At 44.2% G+C, this 18,944-nt stretch overlaps 1 protein-coding gene and 2 pseudogenes across 1 annotated transcript in view; all 3 read right to left on the bottom strand.

The window, feature by feature from the left end:
- The window catches only part of PIGL (phosphatidylinositol glycan anchor biosynthesis class L), a 679,575-nt gene that overhangs the window by 611,247 nt on the left and 49,384 nt on the right, over positions 1-18,944 (bottom strand). The window lies entirely within an intron of this gene.
- Positions 418-15,308, bottom strand: LOC126938825 (uncharacterized; annotated as a pseudogene).
- On the bottom strand, positions 2,228-17,258 carry LOC126939492 (uncharacterized; annotated as a pseudogene).

Below are 18,944 nucleotides of genomic sequence, written 5' to 3'. Positions count from 1 at the left end.
ATCTGTACGAAGAATTAAAAACCTAAATATGTCAATGGATCGTAAGTATCAAGTGACAACAAATGAATAGATTAATTTTTACAGGGCTCATGACTTTTGCTTATTACCTTTAAATGACTTAAAAGAAAAAATAACTCTTTTGGCAGGTTAATATTTGGATTTTATTGATCGTATCACTTATGCCATGGGTCTCCAAAAATGTTCTGGGCTGCATGTATGTTCTGCATATGAATCTTGGAAGAATACTCATTTACTGTCAATAGTAGTTGTTTAAAGGAAAATGACATTTTATGCAGAATTTTCTTCTTTTCCCTTAGCATGCTGTGTTAGTTTCTTAAGGCTAGGAACAGAACAAATGACCACAAACCGCGGCGCTTAAGACGATACAAATTTATTTTTTCACAGTTCATTAGGCCAGAAATTCAAAAGGGAGGTGTGAGTATGATTGATTTCTTTGGGAGGCCTTCAGGTAAAATCTCCTTCTTAGCTTCTGGTGGTTTCCAGCTCTCCTTGGCATTCCGTGACCGTAGGCAGCGTAACTCCAGACTCTGCCTCCCTTGTCTCATGGCCATCTTCACTGTAAGTCTCTGTATGTTCCCACCACCTTCCTGTAAGGACACAGCCATTGGCTTTACGGGCCACCCTAATGCATTGTGACCTCATCTTCACCAAGTGTTATCTGCAGAGACACTTTTTCCAAATAGCTCAACATTCTTGGGTTCCAGGTGGATATGACTTTCTGCGGGACACTACCCAACATGGGAGATATATGCATGTATTTTTTAGAAAATAATGAGTTCTGCCTCTGCTATAAAGCCCCTTTTCTTTTCATTAGTGTTGATTATTATAAAATAGCATGGAGAGTTGACAGAGCTCTCTAAGTAGTTCTGAATGGCCACAGCGTCGGAAATAAATGGAGTGGGAAGAAGTAAGATTTGATAAATAGTTCAGGGCAAGATGATAGAAGGGCATGTACATCATGCTGAAAAAAAAGTGATTGCTGTTTTGTGACAAGGAAGAACAACAAAAATTTAGAAATATTTATTAGGTGTCTATTATGTCAATAATGTACAAAAACATTCTGGGGATAATGAGCTGAAAAAGGTATATGGCTTCATGTGTATCACAGTGCAACAAGAAACTAATCCCTGAGACAGAAACAATTGGTAAAGGAGCACATTGGGGTTTGTCAAGTTTGAAGTTGGAAAGAAATTAAGTAAAATACAGGTCTAGTCAAGCTGAAATGTTCCTAGTGTAAACAAAATAATAGGATGAAAATCTCCTGATATCTCAACGGGAAACCATGGAGATGACAGGAAATAGGATTCAGAGCTTTGCAACATTGTAAAGTGTTATCAGCGTTAGGAATGTTCTGAGAAGAAAAACATAGGAAAATAAAAAGAGAAAAGTCGTTGGAGTTCTAACTTGGTGTTGAGTAAGGAGATGGAGGAAGAAAAGAATATACCGTCTCGAAGAGCAAAAGTTGAAAATACAGAACTTATGAGAACATTTTAACTGAGGAATGTTGAGTGAAACAATAGAGCTCTCCCCACATCTCCCTCTCTCGGTGGTCCTCTTTCCCACTATCTTCTTCCCCTCGCCCTCTCCCCACAGTAGATTTTTTCTTTTTTATTTTGAGATAAATAAAACTCCAGGCTGGAGTGCAGTGGTGCGGCCTCAGCTCATTGCAACTTCCACCTCCCGAGTTCAAGCGATTCTCCTGCCTCAGCCTCTGGAGTAGCTGGGATTACAGACGGTCGCCATCACACCCGGCTAATTTTTGTATTTTTAGTAGAGACTGTGTTTCAGCATGTTGGCCAGGTAGGTCTCGAACTCCTGACCTTGTGATCCGTCCGCCTCAGCCTCCCAAAGTGCTGGGATTACAGGCATGAGCCACCGCGCCCTGCTGTGTCTTCACCGTTTTCTTTCCCACCCTCCTTTCTCCTCCGACTTTCCAAGGTTCTTTCCCACCCTTTCCGTCCCCTCCTCGCCCTCTCCCCGCAGTCTTCTGGGCCCCACTGACTTCCAGCCGCAGCCAACACTGTTCAGTTCTGAGGTAGCGGTGGGGGCGGGGGTGGGGGCGGGGGTGGGGGGGGGGGGGTGGGGGGGGGGTGGGGGCGGGGGTGGGGGGGGGGGGGTGGGGGCGGGGGCAGCCGCGGTGGCACAGGCAGCGACTCTCCGGGGTCTCCAGCCGGCTGCTGGGGCCGAGCTCGCTCAGGGGCGGAGCTCAGGGGTCTACCTGGGCGCAGAGACACACTGGGCGCTGGGACACAGGCGCGCGCATGCGTGGAGGGTTTCTAAGTGAAAGGCAGCGGGAGAGCGCGGAGAAGGGAGTGGGCGAGAAGACGATCGGGGGAGAAGGCGGTGGGGGAGAGGAAGAGGGGAGAAGAGGGTGCGGGGAGAGAAAAGCGCGGCAGGATGTCGCTGCTGCGAGAAGGTGGGGAGACGGAAACGGGAAGAAAATGGTGGGGAGGGGAAGAAAACGGTGGCGAGTAAGAGGCTGGGAAAGAAGACGATGGCGAGAGGGAGAGTGGGAAGATTATGACAGACGTTGCTGCGAGACGGTGGGAGGACACGGGAAGAAAACGGTGTGGGGGAAGAAAACGGGTGGGTAGAAAACGGTTGTGGGAAAGGCGCGGGGAGAAGATGGTGAAGGGAGAAGACGGCGCGGGGAGAAGACAGTGGGGAGAGAAAAGCGCGGCAGGAAGACGCTGCTGCGAGAAGAAGGTGGGGAGATGGAGGCCACAAGAAGATGGTGGAGAATAAGAGGCTGGGAAAGAAGAAGATGGGGAGAGGAGAAGAGGGTGGTGGCAAGACCGCGGCAGACAGACGCTGCTGCGAGGAGGTGGGAAGACAGAGGAAGAAAACGGTGCGGGGTGAGGAAGAAAACGGTTGCAGTAATAGGCCGGGAGAAGACGGTGAGGAGAGGGAGGGGGAGGGGATAAGAGGGAGCGGCGGGAAGACGCTGCTGCGGGAATAGGCGGGAAGGTGGAGAGGGGAAGCGAGCGGGTCGAGAGGAGGGTGGGGGAGGCCGTGGGGAGAGGGAGACGGGGAGGAAAAGCTGCCGCCACAGGAACCGGTGCTGCGAGGAGGCGGCGAGACTGAGGGGAAGAAAACGGTGGGGAAGAGAAAAAAAAACTGCGGGGAGAAGAAGGTGCGGGAAGAAGACGGTGGGGAGAGGGCAGCAGAGGGTGCGGGAAGACCGCGGTGGGGAAGGAGGGAGAGGGGAAAAAAAAGGTGGGAAGAAGACGTTGGGGAAGGGAAAGGTGGTAAAGGAGAAGGGTCGGGAAGGAGAGGGGAGGGAAAGGGGAGAAGGTGGGGAAGAAGACGGTTGGAAAGGGGAGAGGGAGAGGGGAAGAAAAGGGTGGGGAGGGAGAAGGGAAGAGGACGGGTTGCGGGGAAGATGAAGGGTGGGGGAAAGTGGCGAAGACGACGTTGGGGAAAGAGACGGAGAGGGGAAAAAGATGGGTGGGAGAGAGAGGAGGATGAAGCAGGGAACGAGGTGGGGAGAGGGGAAGAAAAAGGCAGAAAGACGGGCTGAGAGAGAAGATAGTGCTGGGAGAAGAGGGGAGGGAGAAGGGAAGCGGGGAAAGACGGTGGGAGAAGGTGGTGGGGGAGAAGAAGGCAGTGTGGGAGAAGAGAGTTGGGGGAAAAAGAATAGTGATACTAACGTTTAAAAGTCGTCGTCTTGGAGCTGAAGAATGAAGTGTTGCTTTAGAGTCCCGGCCTAACTTTGTTCAATAAATTCCCACTTCCAAATATTTTGCGATTGCAGTGTGGGTCGTTTTTGGTACTTAGATCCAGAGCAGTCTCTGATTGTTAGTGACGGTGCTATCAAATTGCATGCTGTTCACCAGCTATAAACGAAAAGATTCATATTTCCTTGAAGCGCACTTCAATATGTAATTCAAACACTTTTCTAAGAGACTCATTGGGGAAAAAAATAGAGGTGTGTACCTTTGGCATTGAACATGGAGTCTCTGATTTTAGATTGCATTTGTTTCCCCAAATCTTTAAGAATGTGGCAGAAACGTGATTGAATACGGCATTCATTTTGTAGGGCAGTGCATGTTATTTTAACAAAGATAGGGTAAACTGATATGCCTATAAGAAAATTAATTCAATTTAATTAATTCACTCATACAAATTTAGATTTCCTTAATATAAAAAACCCCAGGCCGGGCGCGGTGGCTCAAGCCTGTAATCCCAGCACTTTGGGAGGCCGAGACGGGCGGATCAGGAGGTCAGGAGATCGAGATCATCCTGGCTAACACGGTGAAACCCCGTCTCTACTAAAAAATACAAAAAACTAGCCGGGCGAGGTGGCGGGCGCCTGTAATCCCAGCTACTCGGGAGGCTGAGGCAGGAGAATGGCGGGAACCCGGGAGGCGGAGCTTGCAATGAGCTGAGATCCGGCCACAGCACTCCAGCCTGGGCGACAGAGCGAGACTCTGTCTCAAAAAAAAAAAAAAAAAAAAAAAAAACCCCAAAACAGTTAAATTGCCTTAGTCTTTTACCATAACTTCAAGCTTAGAGTCAAGAGAATTTGTAAATGCAATCCTGTAATGCTGGTGTTGCGTTATGCCTATATGAAATACGTTTTAAACCTTAAATGTTGCTTTTTTTAAGTTATAGAACTTCATAGAAGTTTGTGTTTTAATACTTACAGGTGAACTTGACAAATTATTAATTGGTGAATGATAACTATTATTGCTTGTAAAATAAGCAGTTAAATGTAATGATGTAAATACATTTTATATTACGGTATAGTTTTTAAAAAATATTTTCTTCTTTTGTATTCTAGTTTAAAATCCTGGAATACTTACTGATATCTTATTTCCCCATGAAAAGGCTTCAGCTAACTATATTGTATTTCCAAGCAAATGTTTGTACCGGAACATCAACTGTAGAAATTAAGCAAAATCTGTATTTTAGGACAGTTGCAGTGGCTCGCACCTGTTATCCTAGCACTTTGGGAGGCCAAGGCAGGTGGATGGCTTGAACTCAGGAGTCCCACACTAGCGGTGGGCAACATGGTGAAACCCTGCCTGTAGAAAAATAAACAAAAAATTAGCCGGGCATGGTGGTGCACCTCTTGCATTTTATTTGATCAAATTGAAGGCTTCATTTACACCTGGAAAACAAAATGATTTAATGTACTCATACAGAAAATAATTAACCTCATGCCCAAAAGGGGTTCACTTACGGTTCACTTACAGTTCACTTACGTTCATTCATACTGTCAGACAGTGGGTTAAACGTGTCTGAGCACCGCCTATGAGTCAGGAACACAAGTCAGTATCCGCCATGAGTATTACCCAAGCTTTTCCCATCTGTTATATAGAATAGCATAGATAATTTCATGGACTTCATCTCTTTAATTTGTTGTGGAACACTAACATGACTTCCTCGTATATAATTATCAGTGTTGCTCTTAAATAGATGTTTTCATCTGGATATTTACTAGACTTACAAGTGACTTGCTGCAGATATGTGATCCATATCTAATGCATGCTATACTAATTCTGTAATCTTTAAGTCTCACATGATGGTTTTGATTTTAAAGAAGCTGTTGGAGATCAGGTGGTTTGTCTTTTGTTTCTCTCTTGTTATTTTACTACGAAGTAAAGTAGATAAAGATTCTGGAAGCACAACTGTGCAGCACCACCCAGTGGAAAGGTCCATTGTTAGTTCCCTCTGTGCAAGCTATGGGTATTTAACACACCATCAGGCATAGGCAACCTTTGCAACTTTAAAACAAGGAGGTTGCAATTTGAGTCATTCTCAGTCACTGACAGTCTCTATATGCAAATTTAACAGCATGGGCACCCTATATACACATAGGACAGTGTTCGGATTGGCTTTTTAAAACAAATTATATCTTTTTGCCAAAAAGAAAGAATACGCATGGTAATAAATGCAAGTCACCATGCTTTCTTAAGAAAGAGAGTGTCTGAAAAAGATACATGAAAACAAACTGCATTTGTCTTTTTAAAAGCATTCTATGTTGAAGCAATGTCACAGAAAAAAATGGTTAGAAAAAATCTGAATCAGCATGAAATAAAATATTTTGAGGGTTATTGAACACTGTTCATTTTCATGAAAATAGGACAAGGTTATTTAGCATAGGTATTTCTGTAATTGTGATACGTTAGCAAAATTAGCTGTGTTCTGCGATGCTCAAACTTGCTCTGTGTGTGAAATGGCCTACCATTAATACAAGGAAATTTGTTGTGAAACATGTACCGTAGAATGAAGTTCAAAATCTCTCTCTGCTTAAATCACTTAATTTTGTTAAATAAAACTTGGTTTCCGACGTCGTTTTTTTTTTTTTCTCCAGAAAAGCACAATCTGCTCAATTCTTAACCAAGTGGAAGAGAGAAAATATTCAAGAAATACAAAGCAATTGTGCACATCACACTGTAGTTGAAAAGTGTTCTGATACTGAAGCTATGTCCAATATTTTAAGCTGCTTTTATGCAGAGTGATCACTTGTACATTAATCTCAGAAGATTCTAGATGGAAATTCAAAGGGGCCCAGTCAATTAAATGTGCCTCTCTGAGAGAATCCCAGTGCTACTCACTTTCCCGTTTTCTGATCATTGATCAGATGGTTACAGATGCATGAAAGATACATGATTTTTAAAAACAAGATAATGTTATTTAAAACATCAGTGTTCAGTGCTTGCATTTGCAAAGAACATAAATATTAGATGATACTGAGAACATTGCTTAATAATCAAAGGTGAAATGTTATGATTCTGAAATAAATGGAGAGGGTTAGCATGAAATTATATACATATGTGTGTGTGTATATTTATATATATATATATATATATTTTTTTTTTTTTTTTGAGACAGAGTCTCACTCTGTTGCCCTGGCTGAAGTGCAGTGGCGCGATCTCCACTCACTGCAAGCTCTGCCTCCGGGTTCATGCCATTCTCCTGCCTCAGCCTCCAGAGTAGCTGGGACTACAGGCACCTGCCACCACGCCCGGCTAATTTTTTGTATTTTTAGTAAAGACGGGGTTTCACCGTGGTCTCAATTTCCTGACCTCAATTTTATGTGTAGGTATTTACCGTATTAAAATTGAATCTGATAAATTGAAAGAAGTATGTTAGCTGATTCAAAGCAGTGATGACAAACTCATTGTGTGTTAAGTAACAAATTTGCATGAAAAATTAAAATAGAAATTAATGTGAAGAGTGATACTATCTTTTATTTAACCTCTTTAATGTCTGATTTAATAGATTATAGCAGGATTATCATATTTAACTCCACATTTAGTGTGTTAAAATATGTTACTGAGTTTAAACAGGTGTATGAAGAAAATCTGGTCTCACAGAGAAAAATAGTTGGAAAGGGAGAAGTATTTTAATAACCTTTTCGGGTAATGGGGGACAATCTTCTTTGATACTACACTGAAAATTTTAAAGGGGTAGTTTCTTAAAGGTTAGCTGTAATGTGGAATCTGGAACCTTAAATATGAAAACTCCTAGAACTCTTAAGATTTAAAAAAGATTACATTTACTCGAAAATCTGTTGTTCCATCTTACACTTTTAATTTTTACCCATGCCCAATTTTATAATATCACCCATTAGACATTGCTTCACGGAGTTCAGCAGATCTTTTAAATGTTGGCACATTGCATTATACAATGTCAAATAAACAAACAAAAGCTTTGTTACATCATTGCCAGCCTAACCAGAAAGATCTTTAGGTGTTTGGACAGCAGTCTGGCTCAAGTAGTTGATAAAGTTTTCCAAAATTCTTTTTTTTAATTCAGATTTTAAATTTTATCACTGACATATAGGATATTGTCAGTTTTTCTTGAAGTGAGAAACTCACTGTTTTTCACTTTTATTCAGTCTTTATCATCTAGTAAATGTCACTTCTATTCTTCCATAAGAAATCTGGAATCTTCTGGTACTACTGTCTTCCTCTCATACTCCAAACCAATTCATCAGTAGATCGTGTTGGTGATTCTTTTAAAACATACTGTGAATCCAAGCATCTCTTACAGGTCTACTGCTGCCACTTGCTCAGCCACTATCATCTCAGGTCTCGATTAGTAGCCTGTCCTTCTAGATGCTTTTTACTCCTACTATTCCGTTTGTCTTTCCACGAAGCCATGTAGTTGATTTTTCAAAAATATCATTTAAAATGTCACCCTGGCCGGGTGTGGTGGCTCACATCTGTAATTCCAGCACTTTGGGAGGCCAAGGCGGGTGGATCACGAGGTCGGGAGATCGAGATCATCCTGGCTAGCACGGTGAAACCCCGTCCCTACTAAAAATACAAAAAAAAAAAAAAAAAATTAGCCGAGTGTGGTGGCGGGCTCCTGTAGTCCCAGCTACTTTGGAGGCTGAGGCAGGACAATGGCGTGAACCTGGGAGGCGGAGCTTGCAGTGAGCTGAGATCCTGCCACTGCATTCCAGCCTGGGCGACAGAGCGAGACTCCATCTCAAAGAGAAAAAATAAATAAAATAAAAAATTAAAAAAAAAATAAAATGTCACCCTTTGGCTCAAATTCTTTAAATGAGGACAAAACTCTTTTTTTTTTTTTTTTTTTTTTTTTTTAATTTAACTTTTAAGTTCAGGGTACATATGCAGGCTTGTTCCATAGGTACACTTGTGTCATGGGGGTTTGTTGTATAGATTCTTTCATCATCCAGGTATTAAGCCTAGTACCCATTAGTTTTTTTTCCTTCTCTTCTCCCTCCTCCCACCCTCCACTCTTCGAAAGGTGAGAACTCATTTTTCTTGCACTCTTCAGCTGATTACCATTAGTTCCAAACCTCCCCACTTTACCCTGCTTGCCGGCTTTGCCTTATCTGTGTCATGGTGTGAAACTATGCAGCATCTGCTGGAGGGATGCTGGAGAAGGACAGAGTTCTTCTTCCTAGTTCTGAGTGCTCCTCAGCTTGCTCTTGTGGTGCGCAATAGCCAACCGTGGCCATTACCTCTCTGGGGACAGAGCAGGTCACAGGCAGCATCTAGGGGAGCAGCTTCCCAGTGTTTTGTCAGTGTAGAAACTCAGCAAAATTCTCTGCTGTCGAGCAGGCCACATCCTCACCCTCTCCAAGGAGGTCTAGCGCTCTGCTCTGGTGTGTGTGGGGGATTCTTCCAGATTTGTTTTTTCCTGCAGTGCTTGCCTGAAGCCGTGGAGCGTGCAGTGGCAGCTCCCTGAATTTGCTGTCCCTATTTTGTGTGTGTGTTTGCTTTACCTTTCGCAAGCTTGTAGAACCCACAGCACAGGGCTGGTTTGAATGAGGCCCAACAAACTTTCTTAAAACACTATGAGCTTTTTGGCTGGGTGCCAGTAGTTCAAGCCTGTAATCCCAGCACTTTGGGAGACTGAGGTGGGCAGATCACTTGAGGTCAGGAGTTCAAGACTAGCCTGGCCAATATGGTGAAAACCCATCTCCCTCTACTAAAAGTACAAAAATTAGCCAGGTGTGGTGGCACATGCCTGTAATCTCACCTACTCAGGAGGCTGAGGCCCGAGAATCGCTTGAGCCTGGGAGACAGGTTGCAGTGAGCCGAGATCATGCCACTACACTACAGCCTGGGTGGCAGAGCAAGACTCTGTCTCAAAAAACAAAACAACAGGCTGGGTACAGTGGCTCACACCTATAATCCCAGAACTTTGGGAGTCCGAGCCAGGCAGATCACGAAGTCAAGAGATCGAGACCATCCTGGCCAACATGTGAAACCTCGTCTCTACTAAAAATACAAAAATAGCTTAGCTGAGTGTGGTGGTGTGTGTCTGTAGGTCCAGCTACATAAGAGGCTGAGGCAGGAGAATCACTTGAACCCGGGAGGTGGAGGTTGCAGTGAGTCGAGATGGTGCCACTGCACTCCAGTCTGGCAACGGCGTGAGACTCCGTATCAAAAAACACCACCACCACCAAACAAAAAACCAAAAACAACAACAAATAACCAAAAGAAACAAACAAAGCTATGAAATTTTTTGTGTGATTTTTTTTAGCTTATTAGCCATCGTTAAGTGTTCATGTATTTATTTTATGTGTGGCCTGAGACAATTCTTCCAGTGTGGCCCAGGAAAGCCAAAAGATTGGACACCCCTGCTTTAAGAGATAATTCCCTGAAATAGTTAATAGTTATTTACGTTCAATTCCCCTTATTCAAATTACTGTGCAGTTTCAGTCTCCTGGTTGGACAGTAACTGACCACAATGTCTCCCAAGGCCCTGCATGATTTAGTTCCTGGCATTGCTCTGAAACTGTTGTCTACCATCCTCCCCTTGTGCACTTTGCTCTGGTCTCACTGATGGACACGTTCTTCCTAGAACATCCTCATTCTTACATTTGTCTTACTTTTTGCCTAGAATCTTCTTCTTGCTTTCCCAATGTCTCTTTAGCAGAATTTTCCACGTACAATATAAAATAGTGCTTCCAATACAACACTTTCTCTCTACTTTAGCCTGCTTCATTTTTCATGAAAGTTCTTGTCGCCACATGACATGTTACAGTCATTTATTTCCTGTCTGTCTGACTCTTCTCACTGGAAAGTTATGCCCTTGACAGCATACACAGTCTGTTTTGTTCCTGGTTAATCCTTGTGCCTGCACCTCCATATAACCTAGCACATAGTAGACAATTAAACAGCTGAGAGTTAATGAATAAATGAAGTAGTATACTTCCTAGATGAGAAAACTGAACTCAAAAGTGATAAGTACCAAATCAGTATAACATAAAAGTTAGGAGTTTAAGCTCTTTGGGGAGAACATGTCGGTAAATGTGGGTTTTGCTACATCCTACTAGTGTAACATATATATTTCTTAAATTTTTGGTGCCTCATTTTCTTATCTGTAAAAAGTGGATTATAATGGTAAGTAATTTATACTGTGGATATATAGAGTAAATAAAATTATGTATATAATATGCCTAGTACAGTGCTTGACACATTAACAATTCCATATATTTAGTTATTTGTACAATTATCTGTAGCTGCAAAACTATAAATGCAGGCTTGTCATCTTTCTGGAGCGATAGCAAGAGAAAGGTTAAGCTTATAAAATATCTAAACAATAAAAATTATATTATTGAAGTAAAATGCCTAAACAAGGGCTGGTTTTAATATCAACTAATTAGTAGCTGCCTGATAGTAAGAACTAACTCTAAAATCAAGTAGACAAGAAAATGGTTGAGGAGGCTGACCAAATCCTACGCTATACTGCACGTTCAGTAACCGTGTCACAGCAGTGATGCCATATTGCTTTTCTTTGATTGAATCGTGGCATCACAGATGAGAACCGAGGGACTAGATAGATCATAGACAGATAGGTACACACATACATGCAAGCATTCACACATATCTACATACATAGATAGATACATTCATATATGGATGCATACACGGATAAAGAGATTTTTCAAAACTGTTGAACACAAATCCAGTGATCTATGAAAGTGAAGGACAAATATGGTTATATAAATAGGAGTCTTTCAATGAATTTTCAGCAGATATAGATCTTTTTTGTGGCTGAAACAGGATCACTGTTGCCTTTCTTTTGTAAACATAGGTCTATGACTGACTAAAGCTATTACATGAAAACTGAACATTTCAGCAGGGTGGGGCGTCACCTCACCTGTGAAGCACAAGCAGTGGGGGAACTCCCTCCCCTAGCCAAGGGAAACCTTGAGAGACTGTGCCATGAGGAATGGTGCACTCTGGCCAGATACTATGCTTTTCCCACAGTCTTCACAACCCACAAACCAGGAGATTCCCTCGGGTGCCTACGCCACCAGGGCCCTGGGTTTCAAGCACAAAACGGGCAGCTGTTTGGGCAAACACCGACCTAGCTGCAGGAGTTTTTTTTCATACCCCACTGGTGCCTGGAATGCCAGTGAGACAGAAGCATTCACTCCTGTGGAAAGGGGGCTGAAGCCAGGGAGCCAAGTGGTCTAGCTCAGTGGATCCCACCACCACGGAGCCCAGCAAGCTAAGATCCACTGGCTTGAAATTCTCACTGCCGGCACAGCAGTCTGAAGTTGACCTGAGACACTAGAGTTTGGTCGGGGAAGGGGCTTTCACCATTACTGAGGCTTGAGTAGGCTCTTTTCCCATGACAGTGCTAAGGAGGCTGGGAAGTTTGGACTGGGTAGAAATCACCACAGCATGGGAAAGTGACTGTGGCCAGATTGCCTCTCTAGATTCCTCCTCTCTGGGCAGGGCATCTCTGAAAAAAAGGCAGAAGCCCCAGCCGGGGGCTTATAAATAAAACCCCATCTCCCTGGGATCAGAGCACCTGGGGGAAGGGGCAGCTGCGGGTGTAGCTTCAGCAGACTTAAACGTTCCTGCCTGCCAGTTCTGAAGAGAGCAGTGCATCTCCCAGCACAGAACTTGAACTCCGCTAAGGGACAGACTGCCTCAAGTGAATCCCTGATCCCCATGCCTCCTGACTGGGAGACACCTCCCAGCAGGGGTCAAGAGACACCTCATACAGGAGAGCTCTGGCTGGCATCTGGCAAGTGCCCCTCTGGGACGAAGCTTCCACAGGAAGGAACAGGCAGCAAATCTTTGCTGTTCTGCAGCCTCCGCTGCTGATACCCAGGCAAAAAATATGGAGTGGACCTCCAGCATACTCCAGCAGACCTGCAGCAGACGGGCCTGACTGTTAGAAGTGTCAGTAACATCTTCACCAAGTGTTATCTGCAGAGACACTTTTTCCAAATAGCTCAACATTCTTGGGTTCCAGGTGGATATGACTTTCTGCGGGACACTACCCAACATGGGAGATATATGCATGTATTTTTTAGAAAATAATGAGTTCTGCCTCTGCTATAAAGCCCCTTTTCTTTTCATTAGTGTTGATTATTATAAAATAGCATGGAGAGTTGACAGAGCTCTCTAAGTAGTTCTGAATGGCCACAGCGTCGGAAACAAATGGAGTGGGAAGAAGTAAGATTTGATAAATAGTTCAGGGCAAGATGATAGAAGGGCATGTACATCATGCTGAAAAAAAAGTGATTGCTGTTTTGTGACAAGGAAAAACAATAAAAATTGAGAAATATTTATTAGGTGTCTATTTTGTCAATAATGTACAAAAACATTTTGGGGATAATGAGCTGAAAAAGGCATATGGCTTCATATATATCACAGTGCAACAAGAAACCAATTCCTGGGACAGAAACAATTGGTAAAGGAGCACATTTGGTCACGCCTATAATCCCAGCACTTTGGGAGGCCGAGGCGGGTGGATCACGAGGTCAGGAGATCGAGACCATCCTGGCTAACACAGTGAAACCCCGTGTCTACTAAAAATATATAAATTAGCCAGGCGTGGTGGCAGGCTCCTTTAGTCCCAGCTACTCGGGGAGGCTGAAGCAGGAGAATGGCATGAACCTGGGAGGTGGAGCTTGCAGTGAGCCTACCGAACTCCAGCCTGGGCGACAGAGGGAGACTCCCTCTCAAAACAAAAACAAAAACAAAAACAAAAAACAGGAGTACATTTGGGTTTGTCAAGTTTGAAGTTGAAAAAAATTAAGTAGAAAACAGGTCTAGCCAAGCTGAAATGTTCCTAGTGTAAACAAAATAATGGGATGAAAATCTCCTGATAGCTCAATGGGAAAGCATGAAGAGATGACAGGAAATAGGATTCAGAGCTTTGCAACATTAAGTGTTAGCGTTAGGAATGGTCTTAGAAGAAAAACATTGGAAAATAAAAAGAAGGTCGTTGGAGTTACAACTTGGAGTTAAAAAGGAGATGGAGGAAGAAAAAATATACCAACTAGAAGAGCAAAAGTTGTAAATACGTAACTTATGAGAACATTTTAACTTTAACTGAGGAATGTTCAGTGAAACAATAGAGCTCTCCCCACATCTTCTCCCTGTCTCGGTGGTCTTCTTTCCCACTATCTTCTTCCCCTCGCCCTCTCCCCACTGTAGTTCTTTTTTTTTCTGAGATGGAGTCTCCTCTGTCATCCAGGCCGGAGTGCAATGGTGCAGTCTCAGCTCACTGCAACCTCCGCCTCCCGGGTTCAAGTGATTCTCCTGCCTCAACCTCTGGAGTAGCTGGGACTACAGGTGCATGCCCTCATGCCCGGCTAATTTTTGTATTTTTAGTAGAGACGGGGTTTCAACATGTTGGCCAGGCAGGTCTCGAACTCTTGACCTTGTGATCTGCCCGCCTCAGCCTCGCAAAGTGCTGGGATTACAGGCGTGAGCCACCGCGCCCGGCCTTGTCCTCACCGTCTTCTTTCCCACCCTTTCTCCCTCTTCTCACCGTTTTCTTCCACTGTCTTCTCTACCACCCTGTCTTCTCCCTGCACTTTCTCCCCACTGTCTTCTTTCCCCTCCTCCCCGCTCCCACTTTCCAAGGTCTTTCCTACCCTCTCCGTCCCCTCCTCCCCCTCTCCCCGCAGTCTTCTGGGCCCCACTGTCTTCCGCCCGCAGCCAACACTGTTCAGTTCTGAGGTAGCGGCGGGGGCGGCGGCAGCCGCGGTGGCACAGGCAGCGACTCTCCGGGGTCTCCAGCAGGGTGCTGGGGCGGAACTCAGGGGCCCAGCTCACGGGTCTACCTGGGCTCAGAGGCACACCGGGCCCAGGAACACAGGCGCGCGCATGCGTGGAGGGTTTCTAAGTGAAAGGCAACGGGAGAGCGCGGAGAAGGGAGTGGGCGAGAAGACGAACGGGGGAGAAAACGGTGGGGAGAGGAATAGGGGAGAAGAGGGTGCGGGGAGAGAAAAGCGCGGCAGGAAGTCGCTGCTGAGAGAAGGTGGGGAGACGGAAACGGGAAGAAAATGGTGGGGAGGGGAAGAAAACGGTGGAGAGTAAGAGGCTGGGAAAGAAGACGATGGCGAGAGGGAGAGAAGAGAGTGGGAAGAAGATTGTGACAGACGTTGCTGCGACATGGTGGGAGGACACGGGAAGAAAACGGTGTGGGGGAAGAAAACGGGTGGGTAGAAAACGGTTGTGGGAAAGGCGCGGGGAGAAGACGGGGAAGGGAGAAGACGGCGTGGGGAGAAGACAGTGGGGAGAGGAAGAGAGAAGATGGGGCGGGAGAGAAAAGCGCGGCAGGAAGACGCTGCTGCGAGAAGGTGGGGAGATGGAGGCGGAAGACGACGGTGGAGATTAAGAGGCTGGGAAAGAAGACGCTGGGGAGAGGAGAAGAGGGTGGGAAGAGACTGCGGCAGACAGACGCGGCTGCGAAGAGGTGGGAAAACATGGGAAGAAAACGGTGCGGGGTGAGGAAGAAAACGGTTGCAGTAATAGGCCGGGAGAAGACGGTGAGGAGAGGGAGGGGGAGGGGAGAAGAGGGAGCGGCGGGAAGACGCTGCTGCGGGAATAGGCGGGAAGGTAGAGAGGGGAAGCGAGCGGGTGGAGAGCAGGGTGGGGGAGGCCGTGGGGAGAGGGAGACGGGGAGGAAAAGCTGCCGCCACAGGAACCGGTGCTGCGAGGAGGCGGCGAGACTGAGGGGAAGAAAACGGTGGGGAAGAGAAAAAAACTGCAGGGGAGAAGAAGGTGCGGGAAGAAGACGGTGGGGAGAGGGCAGTAGAGGATGCAGAAAGACCGCGGTGGGGAAGAAGGAGGAGAGAAGACGTTGAGGAGAGGGAGAGGGGAGAAAAAGGTGGCAAGAAGACGTTGGGGAAGGGAGGGGTGGGAAAGGAGAAGGGTCGGGAAGGAGAGGGGAGGGAAAGGGCAGAAGGTGGGGAAGAAGACGGTTGGAAGGGGGAGAGGGACAGGGGAAGAAAAGGGTGGGGAGGGAGAAGGGAAGAGGACAGGCTGGGGGGAAGAAGAAGGGAGGGGAAAGTGGCGAAGACGACGTTGGGGAAAGAGACGGAGAGGGGAAAAAGATCGGTGGGAGAAGAGGATGAAGCAGGGAACGAGGTGGGGAGAGGGGAAGAAAAAGGCAGAAAGACGGGCTGAGAGAGGACAGTGCTGGGAGAAGAGGGGAGGGCGCGGGGAGGGAGAAGGGAAGCGGGGAAAGACGGTGGGAGAAGGTGGTGGGGGAGGAGAAGGCAGTGTGGGAGAAGAGTTTGGGGGAAAAAGAAACAATAGTGATACTAACGTTTAAACGTCGTCGTCTTGGAGCTAAAGAATCAAGTGTTGCTTTAGAGTCCCGGCCTAACTTTGTTCAATAAATTCCCACTTCCAAGTATTTTGCGATTGCAGTGTGTGGGTCATTTTTAGTACTTAGATCCAGAGCAGTCTCTGATTGTTAGTGATGGTGCTATCAAATTGCATGCTGTTCACCAGCTATAAACGAAAAGATCACATTTCCTTGAAGCGCACTTCAATATGTAATTCAAAGACTTTTCCAAGGGGCTCGTTGGGGAAAAAAATAGAGGTGTGTACCTTTGGCATTGAACATGGAGTCTCTGATTTTAGATTGCATTTGTTTCCCCAAATCTTTAAGAATGTGGCAGAAACATGATTGTGAATAAGGCATTCATTTTGTAGGGCAGTGCATGTTATTTTAACAAAGATGGGGTAAACTGATAAGCCTATAAGAAAATGTAATTAATTCAATTAATCATTCATACAAATTTAGGTTTCCTTAATATAAAAAACCCAAAAACAATTAAATTGCCTTAGTCAAAACATAACTTCATGCTTAGAGTCAAGAGAATTTGTAAATGCAATCCTGTAATGTTGCGTTATGCCTATATAAAATACATATTAAACCTAAATGGTGCTTTTTTATTTGTCATTACAGAACTTCATAGAAGTTTGTGTGTATTAACACAGGTGAACTTGACATAAACTAATTGGTTAGTGATAACTATTACTGCTTGTAAAATAAGCAGTTAAATGTAAAGGTATAAATACATTTTATATTACCCTACATTTTTAAAAAATATTTTCTTCTTTTGTATTCTAGTTTAAAATCCTGGAATACTGATCTTATTTCCCCATGAAAAGGCTTTAGCTAACTATATTGTATTTCCAAGCAAATGTCTGTACCAGAACATCAAGTGCAGAAATTAAGCAAAATCTGTATTTTAGGACAGTTGCAGTGACTCGCACCCGTAATACCAGCACTTTGGGAGGCCAAGGTGGGTGGATGGCTTGAACTCAGGAATCCCAGACAGCATGGGCAACATGGTGAAACCCTGCCTGTAGAAAAATAAACAAAAAATTAGCCGGGCGTGGTGGTGCACGTCTTGTATTTTATTCGATCAAATTGAAGGCTTCATTTTTACTTGGAAAACAAAATGATTTAATGTACTCATACAGAAAATAACCTTATGCCCAAAAGGGGTTCACTTACAGCACACGTTCATTCATACTGTCAGACAGTGGGTTAAATGTATCTGAGCACCGCCTATGAGTCAGGAACACAAGTGAGTATCCGCATTGAATATTACCCAAGCTTTTCCCATCTGTAATATAGAGTAGCATAGATAATTTCATGGACTTCATCTCTTTAATTTGTTGTGGAACACTAATATGACCACTTCGTATATAACTATCAATGCTGCTCTTAAACAGATGTTATCATCTGGATATTTACTAGATTTAAATGACTTACTGCAGATATGTCATCCATATCTAATGTGTACTATACTAACTAATAAATTGAATTACTAAGTCTTACATGGTTTTGGTTTTAAATAAGCTCTTGGAAATCAGGCAGTTTGTGTTTTGTTTCATCTTATTGTACTATGAAGTAAAGTGGATAAAGATTCTGGAAGCACAACTGCACCACCACCCAGTGAAAAGGTCCATCCTTAGTTCCCACCTTGCAAGCTTTGGATATTTAACACACCATCAGGCATAGGCAACCTTTGCAACATTAAAACAGGAGGTTGCGGCCGAGACGGGCGGATCACGAGGTCAGGAGATCGAGACCATCCTGGCTAACCCCGTGAAACCCCGTCTCTACTAAAAAATACAAAAAACTAGCCGGGCGAGGTGGCGGGCGCCTGCAGTCCCAGCTACTCGGGAGGCTGAGGCAGGAGAATGGCGTAAACCCGGGAGGCGGAGCTTGCAGTGAGCTGAGATCCGGCCACTGCACTCCAGCCTGGGTGGCAGAGCGAGACTCCGTCTCAAAAAAAAAAAAAAAAACACAGGAGGTTGCAATTTGAGTCATTCTCAGTCACTGACAGTCTATGTGCAAATCTAACAGCATGGCCACCTGTATATACATAGGACAGTGTTCGGATTGGCTTTTTACAACAAATTATATCCTTTAGCCAAAAAAAAAAAAAAAAACACGCATGGTAATAACTGCAAGTCACCGTGCTTTCTTAAGGAGAGTATCTGAAAAAGATACATGAAAACAAACTACATTTGTCTTTTTAAAAGCATTCTATGTTATTGTGGAAGCAGCATCAAAGAAAAAAATGGTTAGAAAAAATCTGAATCAGCATGAAATAAAATATTTTGAGGGTTATTGAACACTGTTCATTTCATGAAAATAGGACAAAGTTATTTAGCACAGGTATTTCTGTAATTGTGATACATTAGCAAAATTAGCTGTGTTCTGCAGTGCTCAAACTTGCTCTGTGTGTGAAATGGCCTACCATGAATACAAGGAAATTTGTTGTGAAACATGTACTGTAGAATTAAGTTCAAAATCTATCTCTGCTTAAATCACTTAATTTTGTTAAATAAAACTTGGTTTCCAACATCTTTTTTTGTTTCTCCAGAAAAGCACAATCTGCTCAATTCTTAACCAAGTGGAAGAGAGAAAATATTCAAGAAATACAAAGCAATTGTGCACGTCACACTATAGTTGAAAAGTGTTCTGATACTGAAGCTATGTCCAGTATTTTAAGCTGCTTTTATGCAGAGTGATCACTTGTACATTAATCTCAGAAGATTCTAGATGGAAATTCAAAGGGGCCCAGCCAATTAAATGTGCCTCTCTGAGAGAATCCCAGTGCTACTCACTTTCCCGTTTTCTGATCATTGATCAGATGGTTACAGATGCATGAAAGATACATGACTTTTAAAAACAAGATGTTATTT

Source organism: Macaca thibetana, chromosome 16, assembly GCF_024542745.1.
Source record: "Macaca thibetana thibetana isolate TM-01 chromosome 16, ASM2454274v1, whole genome shotgun sequence".
Taxonomy (NCBI): Eukaryota; Metazoa; Chordata; class Mammalia; order Primates; family Cercopithecidae; genus Macaca; species Macaca thibetana.
Note: the sequence above shows the minus strand (reverse complement) of the source record. Positions and strands in the feature narration are given on the sequence as shown.